We start from the raw sequence: 23,061 nt of genomic DNA, 5'->3' as shown, positions 1-23,061 counted from the left end.
TTTTCTTCCATCCCCACCTTTCCCCAGTTTTTATCTGAATCCTTAGAGGTCCCTGAGAAGAGGATTATTGATGGCAGGGTCATCTAAAAAAATGTGTGAATTAGAGACGTTTTGGTTCTTGAGCTAGTCCATGTCCTACTCACAGAATTTTTATAAGGCGAGTGATTTTGCCTCTGCATCTTGGGTATTAGTCATGGTTTGTGAATGGCATTGAAATGTCCAGAATCAACTCTGGATGGTACTTGAAGGAATAATTCTACTGGCTTCAGGAAGCTTAGAAGGGATGGCAGGAAACCCTTGCTGACTTTGTGGGGAAGTAATGTGTGGCCTAGAGCAAGGTGACAGGTGACTCAGGATGGACAGGAGAGCTTCAGGGGGTGCACAAAATGAAACCAAAAGCCAGGGTCAAGATCAGGGGCCTGTGACTGAAAAACATGAAATGACATCAAAAGGAAGGTTCTGGAACAGGCCAAAGACAAACCCTGGGGGTAAAGGTGGAATCAAAATGGAGGCTGAGGAAGAGAGGAAGACACCAAACCACCAGTTTAAAACAGGGCAAAGGAACCAGAATAAACTGCAGTTAGGAGAATGTTCCAGAGGCTGCGGCTCAGAGACTGAGAGCCAGTTGCTCAAGCCAGATGCCTACTTTTGTCACCTTTTCCAAAGAACACTCATGTAAGGGAATGATTGGTTAAATAAAAAAACAAGGAGAGGGAAAGCAGACATGGAATGGGATGCATGCCTAGGGAATTAAAGTATTAGAATACTGACTATGATGAATTATTTAGAAGACTTGTTTTCAAACTGTTCTGTAGAGCTACTTTGTGCTCAACGCCAATGAGAATGAGCCTTCAGGGACATAGGTTAGTGAGACAGGACGAGGGGAGAGATGACCTGTGCTGGGAGGCTACTGCTCCCCACCCCGCTTTGAACTATTGTACATACTGGGGGGCTGCATAAGATTCCATTTGAAAGAACGGTTCTACTGTGTGTTGGTTTCCGGGGGCTGCTGAATAAATTGCCACAAACTTGGTGACTTAAGAACAACAGAAATTTATTTTCTTGTGGTTCTGGAGGCCAGAAGTCTGAAACCAAGGTGTCAGCAGGACCACACTCTCTCTGGAGGCTCTAGCAGAGAATCCATTTCTTGTGTCCTCTAGTTTCTGGTGGCTGTTCGCACTCTTGGCTTGCGGCTGCATCTTTCTCTGCTCCATCTTCATCTCACCTTCTCTTCTGTAGATGTATGTCTAATCTCCCTCTGCCTCTCTATTATAAAGACAGTTGTGATGGTATTTAGGGTTAACAGGGATAATCCAGGATAATCTCTGAATCTCCAAATCTTTGAATTAATAAAAAGTCGGTTTGTTAAATTAAATTAATTAACTTAATTATAGCTGAAAAGACCCCTTTTCCAAATAAGGTCTTATTCACAGGTTCTAGGGATTACAATATGTACACATCTTTTTGGAGGCCACCATTCAGTTCACTTCATGCTACTAAAAATGCTTGAGCATTTGTCATCTTAAATGACAAACATGAAAAATTGGTTTAAAAACAAAAGAAAATGGACAGAGCCTCAACCTTTGGGGTGGGAGACAGAGAAAGACAATTTTGCTGCAATTTGATGTTTAAATATTAGGTAGATAAAACAGATGGGAAGGTGATTTAGGTAGCACTAAAGGGGTAGCATGCATATTCATTCAGGGACTGGATGTAAGGCGGGTTCCCTTGGGGGACACTGGCTTTCTTAGCGCTCCACCAGTAAAAGGTAGTTAGCTCACTCTCACTTAATCTTCTTTCTTTCTTTCTTTCTTTTTTTTAAACTTATTAGAAACTGTTTATTTGCCGTCAACCTTATTTCCATTTTGCATAAGAATTTGTGGAAGAACAGCTTAGGATCACTCAGTGGCTGGTCCTCCCCATTCCGTGGCCTGAGCAGTGGCGGCTGCAGACCAAGCTGCAGTAGCTGGCTGAGCACTCCCGTCTTCCGTAGGAAGCTGCTGAGTAGGCACCGAGGGCACCTGCATGCCTTCAGACTCGTCTGTGACCTCAGGTTGAGCAGCCGTGAACTCGGGAGCTGCAGCAGTCCAGTCACCCTGAAATTCCTCCTTGGTCACAGCCTTTCAGCAGCAGCCTGCTCTTCCTTTTCAATCTCCTCAGGGTCTCTGGAGAAGCAGAGGTCAGGCATGACCTCCCACGGGTGCTCACGGGTGATGGTGCCACGTATGCGCAGAACTTCCCAGACCAGCAGCCACTACCTCAGACCCACAGAGTGAGCTCTCTTGTTGCTGCAAGGGATGGCGGTGTCCCCATAGCACAGAGGAGAGTCTGTGTTACACAGAGCAGTGGTCAGCAGGTTAACATAAGACACCTCTGTGAGAGGCTGGTGGCCAGCCCTGGGATTGGTAACCTCCCGGAGGCTGCCAGGATCTGGTTAGTGAAGGTCCCAGGAGTGAAGCGACCAGCAATAGGAGTGGCTCCGGTGGCCGCAGCAAACTTCAGCACAGCTTGCTGGCTGGTATTCCTGGACAATCTGACTCTGACATCAGCTGGATTTTCAATGGCAACAACGGCATGAGTTGCCAGCAGAAGCTTCTCCCAGGTTCTCTTCAGATTTATGATGTAGATGCCATCACTTTTCCATTTGTAGATGTACTATTCCATTTGGAAGTCAAGGTTGGTGCCAGGTAAGTGGGTTCCTGCTGCAAGGAATTTGAGGACATCCTCCTCTGTCATTTGTAGGACATCAAGGGCTCCCGGACATTGTGAAAGATTTCCTTTACGTTATTTGGGAACTGGGAACAATGCCGTAGGGATCCCTCTCTGAAAAGTGCAGAAAGGGGCTCAGTCTTTTTTCTTGATCAACACTGAGCACTGATAATTTTGAAGAATGATCAGTGGGGCTCACCTGCCTGTGGGGTGGTTCTTTAATAAAACCTAGGCTTTATGAAAAGAGTAAAGGGAGTAGTCAAGAATGACCCTATCCCTAAGTACGTGTAACTAGAGCATTACTGTAAACATAGCATACGTATCAAAGATGTAGGTGATATCTATGCTATATATGGGATTCTGATCTTATTCCCTATTTCCTTCTTGGTAAGGAATAAGTGAGAAACTTTGTTTCTAAGGCATGTCTAAGGGAATGGTCTTTGTTTTGTTCCATTTTCTCTATTGTACTGGTTTTCCTTTTGTAATTAGTTAAGTATTTTATAGGGAGATACCAGTATATTGAGACCATATAAATATCCCATTCCTCATCGAACTTTCCTTTCTAGATTTAACATTCATGGATGATTTTTGTCTCAGTTTTTGCTATGATGTTTTAAAATGAAGTTTTACTAATTTTATCATTCCATCTATATTTCTTAGTTAGCAGTATGTTAAAAGGAAGAGCTTACCCTTTTTCATGTTTGTTTAATTTCTTTATTTATTATCTGTATATACTCATGGATTTTTATTTTATTTGATGGGTCATAGTCCCTTAATGTTTGCATTTATTTTGATGTTCAATTGTCCCAAATTTAGCCAGTGAGAACCCCTGTAAGCTCCTTCTTGTGTCCTTTTGACACGTTCTCATCATTCTTTGAGCACTTCCTCAATTTTTTTGTACGAGATGTGTCGTAATTCTCTTGTAGCTTCCCTGCCCCATCTCCGGAATCATCCTCTCCTCTAAGAAGCCTGGTTCCTTTTAGTAGGCAGTGGTCATTGCAAACCATGTTCTGGAGCTGATTTTTTTTCCCCCACTGTGGGGGTACTATCTAAGACTTTAAAAATCTGTCATAGGTGGTATCTTAGTCCATTCAGGCTACTGTAACAAAAACCGTAGATTGGGTAGCTTATAAACAGCAAGAATTTATTTCTCACAGTTCTGGAGGCTGGAAGTCCAAGATTAGGGTGCCACATGGTTGTGTTCTGGTGAGGCTTTCTTCCAGGTTGCAGATAACTTCTACTTGTGCCCTATATGGTGGAAGGAGCTAGGGAGGTCTGTGGGGTCTCTTTTATAAGAACACTAATCCCATTTATGAGGGCTCCACTCGCATGACCTAGTCACCTCCCAGAAGTGTCCCACATTCTAATACCATCACCTTGGGAATTAGGATTTCAACATATGCATAATGGAGGGAGGCACAAACATTCAGACCATAGCAGGTGGTCTGAGTGTGGGTCCCCCAGAAGCAGAACTTGAACCAAGAATTCAAGGGCAAGCTATTGATTTGGAAGGGCAGTGTTATGTGCGAGTAAGGGAGAAAGAAAGGGTGACATCAGGCTGGCTACCCCAGTAAGTCACCTTGAAAAATGGTGCAAAACACATGCCTCAAAACTACCCTGGCCAAGGGGTGAGAAAGCTGGAGTGTTTATGCCCCACACCTGTCAGATGTTGGTCCAGGGCTGCTGTGTGGGGGTGGGGTAGTGGGGCAGGCATTTGTTCCCAGGACCTTCTAGCCGAGAAAGATGGCTGAAGTCAGGTTGGCTCGCACAGACATAGTGAGGAGGTTGGAGGGTTTGGACACCAACAACGTCAGCCTCAACAAGGCACTGGTACCGCCAGGAAAGGGGAGTGAAGCTCACTGAGAAATAAAGAGAGAAAAGCTTTGGGCTTTCTGAAGGAGGGTACTCTGGGAGTCCTGGAGATTTCAACTCCGGTGAATGGAGCGTTTTAGATAGAGGTCCTCAGGGCTTTCCGCACAAAGACCATCCTGGCTCTGACTGATACAACTGTCATTGTTCTTTCCTCAGAAACGCCCCAGGCATGGCCTCCTCCACTCTTGAGACATTATTCTCTATCTGTTTGGACAGCTGGGCAAGTGACTTTGAAGAAGGTGGTGTTGGGAGTGTGGTGTAAGTGAGCAGGAGGAGTTATAATTTGGGCTGGAAAAATAGGAGGACGGGGCACAGGAACTGTCTGACTTCTTACTTCACGTCACATTCAACACCTCAGCAATATTTATATCCCAAATCTGGCCGCCTCTTACCACAACCATTGCTCCACACCAGTCCTGGCGGCCAACATCTCTCTTGTGGATCATTCCGATGGCTCCGTAAGTACTCCATTACCTCCACCCGCGGGTGCAGTCAGGACATGTTACTGTGCTGCTGAGACTCTCACAGTGCCTTTCTGTTACACCAAGGAGGAAATCCAGAGTCCTTCCCAACAAGCATGGCATCTGGTCTGCAGCCGCCTCTACGGTCTCCTCCCTTAGCACTCTTTGCCTCCTTTTTCCTGCTTGATGAGGCTGGAATACACCCGCTTGTTTACTCCACTGGCCTTTGTGCTGCATTTCCCACTGCTTGGAATGCTTTCTCGCCGGAGTCATATGGCTCCCTCCTTGCTTCCCTCCCTCTTCTCAGGACTTGGCTCCAATATCATCTCCGCATCCACCCATTGCTCTGTCCCTCGACTCCACTTTACCTCAAAGCCCTGTGGAAATAATGAAGACCACCCCAATGAGAACAAGAAAAGGCTTCTTTTGAGAGTTTGCTGGAGTGAGGAAGTCAGCCAACATCACTTGCATTTAGCAGAGACCCAAAGGCAGGCAGAGGAGTGGGAAAGCTTTAGAAAGGGGTAAAGGGAAGGCTTCAGCTGTGCTCTGCCTGGAGGCTGTAGTCCTCGGGAAGCTGGAGGCAGGCTAACTAGAAGCGGGGTACCCTGTTTTAGTTTGGGGCACTTATTTGGCTTGCTCTGGTTGATCCTAAGTTAGAAGCAGAGACACAAGGTAGAGAAACTGCCAGTTATTAATCAAGTCCTGGACATTTGGGGCTAGTTATTATAGGAGTTATTGTTTGGCTTCCTGGACTGTCACTAGAGAGAGTGAGCGGTCTGACTTCTTTCAAGTGTGTCTTACAGCAGACTGGCTTCCTGGGTGGTTTCCTGGGCAGGTTGCTGTAGGCCAGAATTCTGTTTTAATCTGCAGTCTGGCCATTGTCCGTTTGTATATTCAGCCTGTTAACACTTACCGTTTACCAGATGGGATGCCTATGTAGTTTTCAAGTTTCTGACTGTCTTGCAAGAGAAGAGAAGGAAAGCTTGGTGGGGGCAGGGATGTAGTCTTGTTACTGTTCCAATTCCAGCTCCTCAAACTGTACGAGGCACATGGTGGGTACATAGTAAATGCGTTTTGAAAGAGAATGGTGATGCCTGATCCTTCCTCCACGTAAATTTCTAGAAATAGAACTTTTTGAGTCAAGCTTTTGCTTTATTTGTTTTTCTTGCTTTATGAGCTGATTACCTTTTGGCATTTTGGACCAGGCCAACCACCACCCGGAGAAACTTGGAGAAAAGACCCATTTGGAGAACCCTGGGTTGGGATTTAGGGGAACAAACTCCAATGTCTATAGGAGCTCGGCAGGTAAAAGAATGCACCAGCCTGGTGGGGTGGGAATGACAGAGAACAAAGAGTTTTTGTCCTGTGGAAAAATGGCCACCTCCACTCAGCACTTACCAATTTTTAACATGTCATGAAATAGTGCCATTTGTGACAACATGGTTGAATCTTGAGATTATTATGCTAAGCGAAATAAGTCAGACAGAAAAAGTCGAGAACCGTATGATTTCACTGATATGTGGGATGCAAAACTGAAAGCAACAAAGGAACAAGACAAACAAATAAAGAAATAAAAACTCATAGACACAGACAATAGTTTAGTGGTTGCCAGAGGGTAAGGGGGGCGGGTGGGATAGAAGAGGGTAAATGAGGTCAAACATATGGTGATGGAAAGAGAACTGACTCTGGGTGGTGAACACAATGTGATATATACATGATGTATGACAGATTTTACACTTGAAACCTATGTAACTTTACTAACCATTGTCACCCCAATACATTTTAATAATAATAATAATAATAAAAGAATGCATGCAGGCCTTTTATTTGTAGAAGCATATGAATTTTCAAAAGAAGCTGGCATCCAGGAGTTTTATGTAAATACTTCCAATATTTCAATGTTAGCCACTAATAAAATACTACGTATGGGGGGAAAACAAACAGTTTTTGTAGACCTCGTTTACTTCTCAGGTGGCCAGGCTTGGCCTTTGGTCAAGGTTGTCTCAGATCCTCTCTGGAAGTCTCCCTTTCTCTGCTTTCCCTGACCTTCCCCAGGATCAAGACTGATCGTCCACGGAGAAGAAAGCTTGTGTGGGCCCCCAAACTCTAGCCATTAGACACTACAAACTGGGTCTCGGCATACCAGTTGCCTTCCAAATGATTTTCTTCATTAGGAATCATCTGTAGATGTGAGGAGGGTGATTACATGAGGCCATCTTGGCATCGAGCTGATTGTAACTGCAGCCGCAGGAGCCGTCTCCCTGATTAGAACTGAGATTCTGAAGCCACATGAATTAATAATGAGGTGATGGGGATAAAGAGTGATTCTGACAGCTCTTGCTTATGTTAAAAGAAGTTTAGGTGCTTTCCCTAACAATAACAACAAATCATTTCTCAAAACTTTAAATCACTGATTGGTACCTGGAGTAATTAAGTTCATTTTCCCAGAATATGACCCTTTAGGAAAATCCTCTTCCTAAGCACCATTCATTATAATTTGCATAGGATTAAAAGGTGAGGATTCTGGGCATTGCAGATTATAAAATGGGACAGGAAAGGGAACACAGAAGAGTTATTGGATGTTGTATTCATAGCCAGCACTTAAAAGCCAAACAAAAATTATATTCAAAATGGACTTTCCCCCCTCTAATTCCGGGAAAACACCAAAGTACAAACCACCTAGATTGATATTGTTTAAGAAACTATTATCCTTGATTAAATCAAAACACAACAAAAAAAGCTATCCTGAAAAAGCTTCAGAAATGGGAAATAAACTATAATTGGGTAAAGTTAGTATTTTGGCAAATTTTGTGGTGGTAGCAAATCCCATAATATTTGAAACTGCTTAAAATTTTATTCCCCCCAGCCCTGATTGAGCTAATTAGAAGCCAAGGGGAATTATGTGGGTAATGATGGGAACAGGGGAAGTATAAATATGCAGCGCAATTAGTGCCTGCTCTTTTTCTGTGTGATGCAATCTGGGAGCTCATGGGTGTGCAAAAGACTTGGAACAATAGGAACCACTGATACTCAAGCTGCTAGGGGAGTCCATAATTATGATATAATATCTCTCCAGCCTCTTGCATGCACAATGGTAGAATGGCATATGAGTAAATAAAAACCTGCAATTTTCTCCATCTATAATTCTTTATATCAATAGCATATTTCCTGGTCTCTCTCTCTCTCTCTCTCTCTCTCTCTCTCTCTCTCTCTCTCTCTTTCTCTTTTTCTCTCTCTCTTTTTTTCCCCCACCAAGAAGATAGACATTTATTTACTTGAATATTTTAGATACTATTAAAGGACTCCACCTCCATGGGAATAAATTTGGTTTGCAATCCATCAGTTAAATGAAAGGTTTTTGATGTTATTATAAGTTGAAGAAAGCCATTCCACAGTGCCCTTCGCATATCATATGCAGATTTCCTTGACTTTGCTTGCTATTTCTTTGTAAATTCATGCCAGGAAATAACTTACATTTTGTCATTTAATCCTTGTATATGTTAAGATTGTACACAGGCTGGGCTGAGTACTCAGGGAATACTTAGATTGTACTCCCTGGGTTTGTGACCTGTGAAGTCTCACTGTTTTAGTTGCATTTAAAGTTAGCATTATTCAATATAAAGATGAACAAGATTCTTGCTAATAATTTGCATATTTAATATATCTTTAGTTTTAGATGAAGTTTAATTTTAACGACTTTACCTGGCAAATACAAGATACCTGGACAAGTGGAGAGACCACAGAACAAAGGAAGATGCTTTATATTTTAGGACCTTTAACACCACTTTTTTGCCTGCTCTTTGAACAGGGGGCACAGAATTTGCATTTTGCCTCAGGTCCCATACATGATGTAGTTGGCTTTGTACCCAGGCACAGATAAGTGGAATTCAGGTTCATTTGCTCACTGAGCCATCATTTACTGACCATCTACTCAGTACACCAGGTGTAGGACAGGCAGAAAAATGAAAGAGCTGATCTCTGCTTCCTAGGCCTTAGCACCTGGTTTTGGAAGACATACCTTGTGGGCAAGTTTGGTAGATACTAGTTCTATGGCGCCTGGAGGCCCAAATTTGGGAGCGGGAGTGCAGTTCCAGTTATGCCTGATGATGGGACGTCAGGAAAGAATTTGTAGGAGTGTTACTTCAGATTGAATCTGAATGTTCGAACTTGTAAGACCAGTTTAGAGACACTCGCTTTGTTAAGATGAAGCAAAATACAGTAGTACCTCAGTTTTCGAATGTCTCCATTGACGAACATTTCGGTTTACGAACGCTGTAAATTTTATGGATCTATGGTATCATTAGATAGTAAAATTCATGCTAAATTTGCAGTTTGAGGGGTTGATTTTAAAGATCTGGAACGGATTAATCCTTTTGCGTTACTTTCTATGGGGAAACCGTGCCTCGGTTTTCGAACGTTTCAGAACTCCAACGGACTTCTGGAATGGCTTACGTTAGAAAACCGAGGTACCACTGTAATTAGAACAGCTTCACAGCAATTGGAGGCTTTCTAAACTGTTACTCAAACTTCCTGAGGGATGCTGAGCAGTTAGCCTTATTCGCATTTGAGATGACAACTATATTCTGCTAGGATGTGTCAAAAGTAGTACTGCCATGCCACCCAGGTCATCTGATTTTAAATTCTTTCTGTTTCACTGTGTCCCAATTTTTTACTCCACCACGATCTCTAAATCCCAAATTCGACAACTGCTGTTACATTGCTGTTACTCATAGTAAGAAATTAGGAAGTGATTTGCTAAAGATTTTTGTTTGTTTGTTTGTTTGTTTGGCTTCATAGTAAACTTATGTAAGGATTCTTTTCAAGAGAAAATACTTCTAGTGCACTTAAAGTACAAAAACCGTCTTCTCTGTAACCACTACCGCCCTGAGTGAGGAAGGCCTGTATTTTGGAGCCAGCCTTCTGGTGTGGAAGTAGCATAAACAGGTTTGCAGTCAGGCCTGGGTGGAATCTGAGTCTGTCTTTGAAGAGCCCTATGCCTCTGGAACTGTAACAAGCCTCCTTGAGCCTCAATTTCCTCATCTGTAAAACGGGGATAGAAATGACTGCATCGAAGTGATATGGGGTTAATGAAATGAGGTCGTAGAGTACCCAATAGATGCTGGGTCCTGAGTGAAAGTTGTTTCCTTTTCTTGAAACACAAAACATATTTTCACATCTTCTTACCTCTTTTTAAGGCTTTCACTGCTTATTTTATACCAATGGCCTATTTTATCTGTTTGATACTTGAGAAATTTCTCTGACTTCTAACTTTCTATTAATATATTGATAGAGAGAAATATATGACTCTTCAATTTCAATATTTTATTTTTATGTTCAGTTTCTAGTCCCATGGTGAAACCTCAGGGTACTAAGAATTTTGAGGGAGGTATCAGTATCATAGAGTTGAGTAATTTTACGATAAGCACCTTGGAGATAATCACAATAGCTGACTAAGAAAGAAGGCTTTGTTCTGGGTCAGGCACTATTCTGAGTACTTTTCATCTATTACTTTGGTTAAATCTCACAAGGAGTCTTCGAGGAAAGTCTGTTATTGTTTTCACGTCATAGATAAGGAAACAGAAGCAAGGAGTTTGGCAATTACCCAATGTCACTTTGGCTGGCTCAAGACCCATTCTCTAACTGTTGTGTAAACTGCCTTAATTATGATGCATTCCAGATCCCCCCAAATTAGCAGATGACTGAGATGTACAAAGAATAATTGACTTTCTCATGGTCATTTAACTGTGTAAATGTGGGGTCAGGCTTGGAACCCTAGGATCCTAACCCTGGGATCCTGACCCCCCCAGTCCAAGATTCTCTCCATCCCCCACAGAATTACTGGTAGAACAAGCTCACAAGAAGCTCAAACTGGGAACCGCTGAGCTAGATAATGATATTTCTATTCCTGTGTCTTTCATTAAAGATGCGTGATTTTTGTACTTCTTCCCTTTAACAGTAATTGCTATGTTTTGTTTTTCAGGAACCTGGGCAGGAGGAGATAAGCCAACACATCCACCTGTTGAGTCTACAGTTAAAAATAATTATGGAGAACATGGTGATGCTTCGGGAACTGTCAGGTGATGTGACATGTTCAAATCATACATTTTTACATTATTCAGTTCGAGTCTGGAGGAAATACCTATGTTTAGAATAGAGAAAAGGGTGGGAAAATAAAAGCTAAAAGCAGTTCACTTGTTTGTTCTATGGAAAATACCCAACCATTATTATAGGAAGGTAGAAACAAATGAAATTTGGATCTATAGGTTAACCAAAATTTTTTATTGATTATACTTTTACTTTTCCAAAAAGAATTTTGTGTGTACAATGAGATTAGTCAGTCAGTTTAGTAACCTACAGTGTAGCCTTGAAAACGAAGAGAAAGCTAAGGTGCCAGCTGTAAGGGACAGTGCTGTCGCTATAGTTGAACAAAACGTTGTGTCTAAACTTCCTGGACACCATTCTTGTTCTTCAGAGTGGAAGGAACGTAACAATGGTACTTAGGGGAGGCAGAGTTTATCTGAATGAAATTCAAGAGGCAGTTTCTCCCAAAGAGTGTGATTTAGGGAATATTAACGAGTAGCAAAACAGCCCCTGTATTAGTAGTTACGGTTCTGCAGAGAAATAGAACAAGCAGGATAGCTATCTCTATCTTTATCTTTGTCTCCATCTCTCTATCTCTATGTCTGTCTTTATATCTCAGTCTCTCTCATCTCTCTCTCTCTCTCCATCTCCATCTTATTTCTATCTCTTTCAAGAAACGTATGAAAGAGAGAGAGAGAGAGAGAGAGAGAGAGAGAGAGAGAGAGAGAGAGAGAATTTTTTCTTATTCAGCCTTTTTGTTCTATTCAGGCCTCCAACAGATTGGATGAGGTTCATCCATGCTGGGGAGGATGGTCTGCTTTACTCCGTCTACTGATTCAAATGTTAATCTCATCCAGGGACATCCTCAGAAACACCTAGAATAATGTTTAACCAAATATCTGGGTGCCTTGTGGCCAGTCACGTTGACGCATAAAATTAACCATCACATCCCCCTCTTTTTCATACACAATCTTCTGCAGTTCTCTAATTCATGACACAGATAAGAATCAGGATTCTGTGCTAGTATAAATCTGTATTACATTAAGAGTTCAAGTTTATAATTTACTTGTAATAAACAGTCAATGAGAGAAAATGAAACTGCTTTGGTGAACACAAAAATATGCAATAAGGGGTTATGGATGGCAGTTGCAATCTTTCATTAGCCTCAGGTCCCAGACTTCTGCATTGTGATTTGATTGCACAATACTGAGATGAATTCACAGATAAGTAGCTGTAAAATATAACTTTTTTTTGGAGCTTACCTTGATACAGCAGAATACATTTCTGTTAAACTCATTTGGAAGCTGGAAAGAGGAACAGTAGGAAATATTTGTTTCAGCATTAAATCAGTGATGATATCAGCTCATGTTTGACTTGCAAGTTAAGGAAAAGCACTAAGGCCTTAGAACAAGCTGTAGAGAGCCTCCACATTATTTCTCTTTATGGTGCAGCTCTTATGGTGCCATCTGCAGCCGAAGAGAGAGCCTGGCTGGCCTGGCATTTCAGTGGTGGACCTGAGGGCTGTAGTCATCCTATTTTTCTCTTATGTGGTTTTTTATCCACAGGTCCAGATTTGTAACAAGTGCAGTATAAAACTACACACTTTCTGATTAATAACCTAGTTATTATTATTATTAGCTGATATTAGCTGAGGGTTGAGTCCTACTACTTACATGTACTGGGTACCTTTTTGAGTGGTGGTCTCTCTCTCTCTCTCTCTCTCTCTCTGCCATACACACACACACACAATTTATCATGTCACAGTTCTGGAGGCTAGAAGTCTGAGACCAAGGTGTCGGTAGGGTTGATGCCTTCTGAGAGGTATAATAGATTCTGTTCCAGGCCTGTCTTCTCGGCTTATAGATGGTTGTCTTCTCCTTACGTCTTCACATCCATCGTCTTCTCTCTGTACAGTCCTGTGTCCAGATTTCCTCTTCCTATGAGGATACTGGTCATATTGGATTAGGGCCCACCCTAACTGCTCTATTTTAACCTGGGTACCTCTGTAAAGACCCTGTCTACAAATAAGGTCACATTCTGAGGTGCTGGGGGTTAGGACTTCAACATATGAATTTATGGGGAACATAATTCAACCCATAATTATTTACACGTAGAAATATGTATGTATATATATGTATAGTATGTGGACAAATATGTATGTAGTATATATCTGTTTGTATATATGGATATACATATGTGTGGCTATAGTATACACACTAACACACACACACACACAAACTTATTTAACCTCAAATCAAGCCTATGAGGTGGCAACTATGATTATTACCCTTCCAAATATGAGGACCCCGAGGCACAAATCCCAGTGCCCCACAGCTATCAAGTTCAGGAGCTGAGATTTGAATCTGGGACCCTGGCTCCTGCCTGAGACTGTGCCCAGTTCCACCCAACAGTGAATTTTCCTGGTAGCACAAGGTAATGCATTGATAGACTGCAAGCGGTTAACAATAGGGAGTTATTCTCTCTTTTTAAAACACGAGTTTACTGATTGTGAAAAGATGTGGAAATAATGCCTGAAAGAAGACTGCAGACACACTCAGGAAGTGGTTTGGAAAACCTCATGTACTTGAGATGCTTCTTGAGGCGCTGAAGGCTTGCCCCGAGCTGTGGCCTGTGGGGCACGTGGGCTGCGCCTCTGCTTCATTTGCCTGGTCTGCCAGTGGCCTGTGTGCTCAAGCTCAGCTGCCTCTCTTATGACCCACCCTAAATATTCCTAAAAATAAATAAAAGCCATGAAGCAGTGACTGCTGCTCCAAAGTATGAAGACCCCATGTGGGACATGGTAGGTGACGTCAGGGGGCGAGAGAAGCGTGGCCTTCAGCTGGCCCAGGTGTAGGATCACCCACAGAGGCTGGCTCACATGCCTTCCTCTCTTCTCCTTCCTTCAACGGGTGGCACCTTCCTCAAAAGCCATCAGTATGGCGTGGCAAGAAAGAACAAGCCACTAGGGATCTGACACTTTGGGCCATAATCTGCTTCACAGTTGTCTTTCTGACCGAGGACAAACTATGCAACCTCATGTGTCTCAGTTTCCTCAAGTGCCAAGCAGTGCTCATTGACTAAATCGTGTTTCTGTTGACAGGTCTTTGTTGAGTGCCTCCCATGTGGTGGCCATTGCAGGGCACAGAAGTCTAAAACAAAGGGGTGATGAAGAGCATGGTCTCAGGAGCTAGTCCTCATGAGTTCTTAGCATAGCAGCTGACGCGTTGCCCCCTTGACAAGTGATTGAATCTCTTCCTCAGTTTCCTCATCTGTAAAACAGGAATTATAATATTTACGGCCTCATGTGATTGTTATGAGGACATACCAAGTCAATGTTCATAAAGATGTAGAGCCGAGATTGGCACATTCATGCTGTGTTTATGAAATAATCAACCATTGCTGGCTTTAAAGAATTTATCCTGTCATGAGGTTGGAAAACCACACTCATGAAATGAGGCATAATTGCTAAGCCAGCATCATACTGTTCTTGGAAAGGGTGTGAGTTGTTGGGCTGGAAGAGACTGGGGCTGAGAAATTCAGAAGACAGAGGAAAAAGTCATCGGGTGCTCACCGTGTGCCAGGCGCTGAACTGAGGACTTTGCATGCATTTCCTCTTAACTGTGAAAATAATCCCAGGCAGCAAATACCATCTTCCCTATTGAATAGCTGAAAACACTGGGGCTTTAAAGAGGTCCAGTAAGGTACTCAACTTTGCAAGTGACAAAGCCAGGATTCCTTCAGGGATGTGAGTCCTGGAGGAGGCCAGGTGGCCCAGATGGAGGCACCTAGACAACTGTGGTGGGGACACACTCTGGTGTTTTAAAAGGGTCCTGAGGCAGTTGCTTGTGCTGCTGACTTTCCGAGACCTCCTTAGACTTGGGGCCCTCGACAGGTGCTTCTTTTGGATTTTGCTCATTACTGAGCAGTAATCCAGTGTCAATATTTGACAAAGTGATTTGATTATACTTCATTCCTGAGGCTTTAAAATAAGAACATGTTTTTAAAAAACATTAATAAATAACTCTTTTATCTTTCTATGTTTTTAACCATGCATGATGCTGATAAGAGTTTTCCTTGAAGAGCCAGAATGATGCTCCCTGTTCATGGATTTCTGAAATCAGTGATGTTTTTGTTAATTGGATTTTGTTCTTTTTTTTGACCTTCCCCTAGCATAGAACATAAAATCTGAGGTTAGTCCTGTCCCATTGATAGATGGCACCCACGGGCAATACAAGCATTTTTCACTAGTCTGCTTTGTTTTTCCAAAAGTCTCTGAGTGGCCATTGCCTAAGTCTAAGGCACCCAGGGTCAACTTCTATTTATATGACAGGTTCCTCATGTTTGCCTATTTCACCTGAAAATCTAACCCAGCGGAAATGTTACAGGATGTTGACCTTTAAACACTATGGATAAAATTGTGCTTCTTTTCCATGCTTAACAACAAAAACAGCGACCGAAATTATAACAATAGCTGCTACTCACTGAATGTTTGATACATTCCAGGCAACCTGTAAGGGGCCTTTTATGCATAATCTCATTTAGTTCTCCCAGTAGCCCTTTGAGCTAGGTGGTTTTTATGTCTCTGTTTTACAGGTGAGACGACTGAGGCTTAAGGCAGGTAAAGACCGTGCACAGGGTCACATGGCTAGATGTTGGTGGAATTCCACCCAGTCCTTCTGCCTCTGGAGTCAGATTCCTCAATATTCCCTAAATGCAGATCTAGCAGCGAGCAGTCTTTGTATCTGAAGCTTTGCCAGAGGATTTGGAAAGACTTCTTGAAAAACGAAGTGGGGAAAAGAGAAGGAAAAAATGTCTTTTATTTTTTGAGCTTCTGTCTTGTACAATAGATATTTTTTTACACTGCACTTCATTGAATTCTCGGAGCAATGCTGTAAGATATGCATTCATGCCATAATTTATAGAGATTGACACTGTTCTGTGGTCACAGGGTTTGTAAGAAGTAGAGCTGATATGGACTTAAGCCTATCTCCTTCCAGAGGCACATTTTCCCCACTTTGCTAACCTCCCTTCCTTACCCAAGTACAAATGTGTGCATGTGTGCTGTGTGGATATATTAAAAGCTTTGAACTTGCTTTGCAGCTCCAAACAGTTACTCCCTCTGCTCTGATTGAAATATCTGGATGGGGATGGGTTCAGACACTGGTTTCACCTGGAAAGCCTTCTAACCGGCTATGAATATATCTGTTTGTGCAAATACAGACTATTTTTGTCTGTAAGGCACAGAAATCCCACCTAAAGAAGTTTAAACGATGAGGAAATGTACTATTTCTTATAATAGAAGACTGGAGAGAGGGCAGGCTCCAGGCACAGTACTCTAATCATTGGGATTATAGTTCTGTTTTTATGCAAGTCTTCATGCTTACTCTTATCCGTGTAGAGGCTCTGTCCTAAAAGGGATCACCTTCAGTGTTTCAAGAGGACTGCCATTAACAGCCAGGACAAGTGACTTCTTCATTCTGTGTGAGTGAGAGAAATCTCTCCTTCAATTATGGACTAAATATTCCTTCTCTTCAGTCTGGTTGGGTCAGTTAGGTTGTTAGTTTAACCCTGGATCAATAGCAGTCAACAATGGGAATACTCTACACTGGTTGGCTCAAGCCCACTGGTTGGCTAAACCAATCACTGACAAGAAGGATAAGATTACTGTGATTGGCTGATACTAATCAGAACTTATTTCTATAGTCAGGACTGGTATGTAAACTGCCTGGGGAAAGGAATGAAATTCTAAATAAGGAAAATCTAGTACAGTTCGGACACGACCAATCAGAATGGATACTAGTTATAAACAACAGTAAGTCTGTCTGATGTGTACTAGCTGATTATCAATCCTAGATACCTATCAACAGTGCATTTTCTCCTAAGAAGGAAGGAGGGAGAATGGATCTTGGGTTGGCAGCCAACAGTGTCTACTAAGTCTGGTATATGTCTACCTTCATGGTGGGATAGAAATCTAATGCACTCTTCGATCCCACTTTTCTAGTCTGACAGCTCAATCTGTGATTAGGCAATCTTACTTTTAACTTGCTGTCTCAATGGGGCTTATCCAAGAGGTGAGCCTAAATGTGACCTGATCCAGCCAAGCACAACTCGCTCCTGAGAAGGGATCTGATAACAAGTCAGTCCAAGGTGGGTCTCTGTTTAGTGCCAGAGCAATACATAACTTTGTTTAACACATAGGCAACGCAAGTAAACCTGGAGTGATCTCCTACCCCAACTATAAGTTTTAAGAAGTCCTTAACCTGTCTTTTCTCTAGTTTACTCAGTCCTTACAATTCCAGACTCTATGGGAGCATAGGCAACTTAAATCAGCTACAGGTCTGATCACAGAAGATTTTAAGAGATGTAAAGTTATATCACTTTCAAGTGCAGGTGGTAACTCAAATGAGATTATAGAGAGATACCTTGTAAAAGCCCCTAAGATACAGATAGATACATAAGAATGATTTGTAATGAGCTTATCAATTATTTGTGTTTAACTCTTTGCTTTGACAGTGCTTATGGTGGCTTAACACCAGTGTGTTCTGCCAATTACTTTTAACCTTTCCCCCCGAAATCTTGTTTGCACTATTGATTTAGACTATCAATGCAGAGTCTGAAATAATGTTTTGGCCTTTTCCTGATTTTGCAAGGAAGATTGAAATTGTATGTGTTCGTCAGGTCAATTTTTTATTGAACACACAAAAAGGTGTTTGTTCTTTGGGTGCTAGTTATTTGCAAAGTCAGCTGGAAAGAAGAGTTGTGTTTTGCTATGATTATTATTTTTTTTTAAGGGAGAATGTGGGAACTCGATCACTAGGATATATTAAATGGTAAAGCAGTGGAGCGGTTTGCACAACCCAAATGTGAACAAGCAAATCAATCCAGGGAAATAAACTCTCTCAAGATTGGCAGTGAGGCCAAGTTGAAGGAGCCCCAGATCACAAGGACACCTGGATTCTGCTCCTGGCTTTGTACTAGCAGTCTGTGTGACCTTGGACAAGTCACTTCACTGTTCTGAGCCTTGTTCTGAGCTCCTGTAGGATTTCACCATCAGTGGCAAACACTCATGGCCACAGGGGCAAGACAGAAAATATATGTGAATCAAGAGGCCTGGGAAGAAAACAACACAGAACAATAAAACCCAAAGCCAACAGAACCCCAACTTTAATGTGAGGCTGGCGGGGGAATAAAAGGGGTTGGCAGGGAGTATGGCAGAGCACAGCCCCCCATTTAGTGTCAAGCTGAATGGAAGCCTCCCATGACAGTTCCTCTGATGTTTTTTTCATATTTTTTTTAAAGAAATGCTTTCAAATCTTGATTTTCATGTGAAATCTTTTAGTTCTTAAGTGTTGGATGACACAATAAACCTGTGTGGACCAATGCTCTGTGAACAAAATACAATTTTCTCCTGGGCTGAATTCAGCTTAGGGTTGCTAATTTGCAACCTCTAGACAAGATACACGTCAAAATCCGTGCCAGGTACAGAATGCTGTGGCTCTGTGAGTTTACTGTAGAATACCTCTTCAGAGTCACCCCAACTTCAAGTTGGAAGAGGGGGTAGCGGGTATCTGGCTTGTCTCTCACATACCATTTCTTGAGCATCCCTTGCAGCTGTTACCTAACCTCTGTTTAGCTGTTCCACAAGACGGACTGTTCTGCAAGGGACTCTGAAGCTGTCTCTTGTATTGAGAAGAAACCCCCATTGAACGACTTCTCTCATTGGTTCTAATTGTGTCATCTGGAGCAAAACGGAGCACATCTTTGATCTCTTGGAGCTACAGACCCAGATAAGCATGCTCCCATCCCCCAACACTGGCCAGGCAGCTGTGTTTTGGGCAGAGTCAGGGCTTTGGAAGGTCTTCTTAGAGCACTGAACCCTTGGTGAGCTGGAGATATTTTTCTAAAAGAGAATTCAAATGAAACCCCTTCATGCAGTGGGTGGGACCCAAGTTTGGCCATTCCCTGGCTGAGCCATATTTCCCTGATGTGGGGGAAAGGGGAGGGGCTGGGGGGCATGCACTGGAGAGCCACAAGTAGCCTGTTGGGAAGCATGAGCGGTGTGGATGCAACATGCCCCTTGTGCAGGGTCACCTTTGGGAGATGTTGTTCTCAAGGGTGGGTCAGCTGGGAGAGTTGTTTTGTCCCAGCCCTGTGACCTGTGTCCACTTCTCACCTCACTGTAACCTGCAAACACTTTCTCCCCACACAGGACTGACCTGGGATCACTTCCTCCTGCCGAGCCCCTTGCCAGGCTCTGTAATGGAGCAGCAGAGATGGGGCTTTTGCTGGACTGGGGGGAGATGGGGAAGTGGCCAAGGCTTGTGTCTGCATGTCTTAGTGCAGGGGCTGCTCAGAGGCTGTGCCTACACGTGGGGCAGAGTCTTGAAGAGAAGCACAGAGGCTCAACTACTGTTCAGAGCTATTCTGTGGGTGGCGAAATGTTCTTTCTAAATGTGACTCTGCATTATAGTGGAGTCTTCATGACGGATTGCAAGAATAATCTTTCACATGCTCTGTGATTCGACCCATAAGGCCAGTACAGGGAAATTAACTAGGTGTAATAAATAATATAGAATCTGGTGAATATTTAGGGTCTGGTAATGATGATAAATCAGGTTTGAAATGTTCCTTGAGGAGATTGTGAGATTCTGAGAAATGAAGCCAGGAAGATTGATTAGAACCTATTGCCGCTCAGAAAATCTACTGTAAAAAATACAGGAGGTATTGCTAGGCTGCGTAATAGGAAAGACGAATATAATCCACCTTGGCTTCTAAAAACCAAATGGGTGTAATCAACAAATGCCCTTGCTGTTATGGGCGAATGAATAGGAGAGCAAGAGACACCCCAAAGCAGGAGGGTAGTTGATTTGATGGGTGACAGCAAAAGAGAACACGTTAGGCTTTCTCTATGGTCCTTACTTCCCTGGAAGGCTTGTTTGTTTGTTTGTTTGTTTATTCATTCATTCATTCATTCATTCATTTATTCGTTCCTTCATTTAGTTATTTATCTGTCCAATTTTAAGGAAAGACCCCTATTGAAGAAATAAAGATTACGTTTATAAGGGTTTGTGCCACCAAAATTTATTTTTCCTAGGGGTCACATAGCTGTTTTTCAGCTCTTGATGTGAAAATTCATATCCCTACATTTTGTACAGCTGCACTGGGTGGGTGTTTACGTTAAATACTTTGATGATAAATCATCCCATTCACCTAACTTGTTGGATGCATTTAGCAGTAATGTAAAATACCAACCTTTTGGAAGTTACCTGGGAAGAGAGAGCTCTAACCCTGCAGCATTTAGGGACACACACACACACACACACACACACACACACACACAGCCAGGCAAAGTGTAGACTGTGACTAGAAGAGGAAGCATAAAGAACAATGACCTGTGGGGAAGAACTGTAGATAATAGACCAGCGATAATTTATGATGTAACAGGAAGAAGATGGCTTGGATTAATAATTGGCTGTGTGACGTTGGGCAAGTTTCTTTCCTCTTCTGAGCCTCAGTTTCTGCGTGGGTAAAATCAGGGAGACCAAATTAGTATCTGGTGGGAATTAAAGGAGAAAATGTGCGACAGTGCTTAGCACTGGTGTGGCACATGGTGGCTCCAATCTCCCCACCTGGTGGCCTTCTGTATTCACAGATTCCTCGTTCCATCCCTTGCACATGATGAGCATTTAATATTTGTTGGTTCATGTACAGAGGCATTCATGTCAGAAAGCATTCTCTGAATCCCTGGTGGCAGGTAGCCTCCCTCAGCAATGCTCTCTGATGTCTTGTTTGGACCCAGGACGAATTGTGGGAGGGTGGTTGAGCATCACGCTGTGGGGAGCAGATGTGGTGTGAGAATCTACTCGTCTCCCACGCATGCGCACACATGGGTGCAGCATGCCAGACAGACCCTGCAGTGCCTGTTCCAGTACTTTCTTTTCCTTCTGCCCCCACTTCCCAGAGTGAAGAGAATTGATGGTGGCTGTGGACGGGAAAGGGGCCACGTATTAAACCTGACAAGCTCAGGGGACTGAAAATAACCACATAAGATGCTATGAACATAGAAATTCCTAACTAAGGTGGGCCATGGTGGGAAATCACAACCGTGGCTGGTAGCTTCCTTGACAAAGGTCAGTCTTCACCTTAAGTGATCCTGTCTGTTGTCTTTTTCTATCTAAGATAACATACCCTTGGAATGTAATCCCTTTCCAGATCCCCCAGGGGCACAACCCACTAGAGCAGGAAACTGCAAAATCCCTCATTGTTATCTTGTTCCCCAAATACTATCTCTATGTGCTGTAAAATACTATTAACTATCTTGTACCCACCAATGTAAAAGAAGTGTGTGTCATTCCATTTTGCTTTTTATCCAATCCCAGAGATTTCCCCGCTTTGCTTTTTCCTACCCACTTAATTTACAACCAATGGATTTCATGTAACCTTCCTCCTTTGATTCTAATGTATAAAATAAATTGCAAAACAGCCATTTTCCAGAGCATTTTCTCAATTCGTTGCTTTGCTTCCCGGCAATTGTCGTCAGTTTGGCTCCAACAAACTCTTAAAAGCTTTCTGTTAGGCTGGATGTTTTTTCGTTGACATGATGAACCAGGTTCCAAATGAAAGACTAGAGATTTAAGAAGTTTTCCTTTCCTCCTTTTTTAATGTGAAGTATGAATAGAAATGTCGATTCTCTGTAAATAAATTATTTGATTAAACAGGACATCAGTGTGCTCAGTGGTTAGATTTGCCAAGACACAGGAGGCACGCTGGTAATGGTTTTCCTAATTTACTGGAGGATAAATAATGCAGGAAGCTCATCAGATTCATCCGCAGACAGATTTGAAAGAAAAGAATTTGATCCCCAAAGGTAGGGAAGTGGTGAAGGAGGAAAAATATTGCCATGAAGCTGGTTTTACTGCTAGAGAAATTTGGAGCTGCAAAAAGCCATGTTAAAATCACATCACAAATCTGTCTTCAGCCAGAAAAGGAAATTGAAAGTTAAAGAGAAACTTCCCTCTCAGACTTGGTTCTATTAATCAGCTTCCACGCTGGGCAGTCTGTTTAAAGATTATCCCATTAAGGCTACTGTGCATGAAGGAGGCCCTTCCCCAATGGGCCATCCAGTGATGTGACTCCACTGTTTGATGGGAAGTGGATTATCATGAGAAGAATTCTCATCGGTGAACAGTGGTGTGTCACTGTAAGCGTTTCTAAAAATATGCGTGCTGTCTTCAATTGGCTGCAAATGGTGGCGAATTGGGCGCGCCAAGGTATTTTATGACAGATAAACATGCAGTTAAGATGCCCTGCTGTCCTTGAAAGTGGATGGAAGAGACAACTGACTTTGGAGTGTGAATCATTATATCACAGCCCTGGAATCTGTCTACAGTTATTTCTTTGAGGTGTAAAAGGATTAAACTGTGATCACCCAATAACATCAGATTAATTTAGCACTGTCTTGAGAGGAGAGCATCACGATCTCCCTCCCTCCCCTCTTCCCTTCTTCCCCCCCACTTTCTTCCTCTTACCCTCCCTCCCTCCTTTTCTTCCTTTCTCCCTTCTTTCCTCCCCGCCCTTCCTCTCTCCTCCCCTTCCCTTCTCTTCCTACAAATATGTATAGGCAAAGTTCTAGGCTCTAGAAATATATCAGTGAACACCACAGAAAAAGTCCCTGCCCTTATGTTACTGGGCTTGCATTCAAATCTCTCTCTCTCTCTCTCTCAGGAGACAAATGCAAAAACAAATGTATTTTTGTTTATGTACACATAATTGTACATGTCAGTCTTCGTGTCACTTAAAGGCTTATCCCATGATCAATTAGATATTAGAAGACTAAGTAGAGGCATTTAAGACCCCAAAGAGTTTTCCTGATGCTCCCCACCATCGCAAAGAAAAGTGAAGGGGGACAAACTACAAAGTGTCTGCCCTTTGATTTCCA

General features: G+C 42.6%; 1 pseudogene; it reads right to left on the bottom strand.

Moving 5' to 3' along the window:
• Nucleotides 1-1,898: 1,898 nt before the first annotated feature.
• Nucleotides 1,899-23,061, bottom strand: part of LOC117025580 (40S ribosomal protein SA-like) — a 42,916-nt pseudogene continuing 21,753 nt past the window's right edge.

Source organism: Rhinolophus ferrumequinum, chromosome 8 (genome assembly GCF_004115265.2).
Source record: "Rhinolophus ferrumequinum isolate MPI-CBG mRhiFer1 chromosome 8, mRhiFer1_v1.p, whole genome shotgun sequence".
NCBI lineage: Eukaryota > Metazoa > Chordata > Mammalia > Chiroptera > Rhinolophidae > Rhinolophus > Rhinolophus ferrumequinum.
This window is presented reverse-complemented; position numbering and strand designations above follow the sequence as displayed.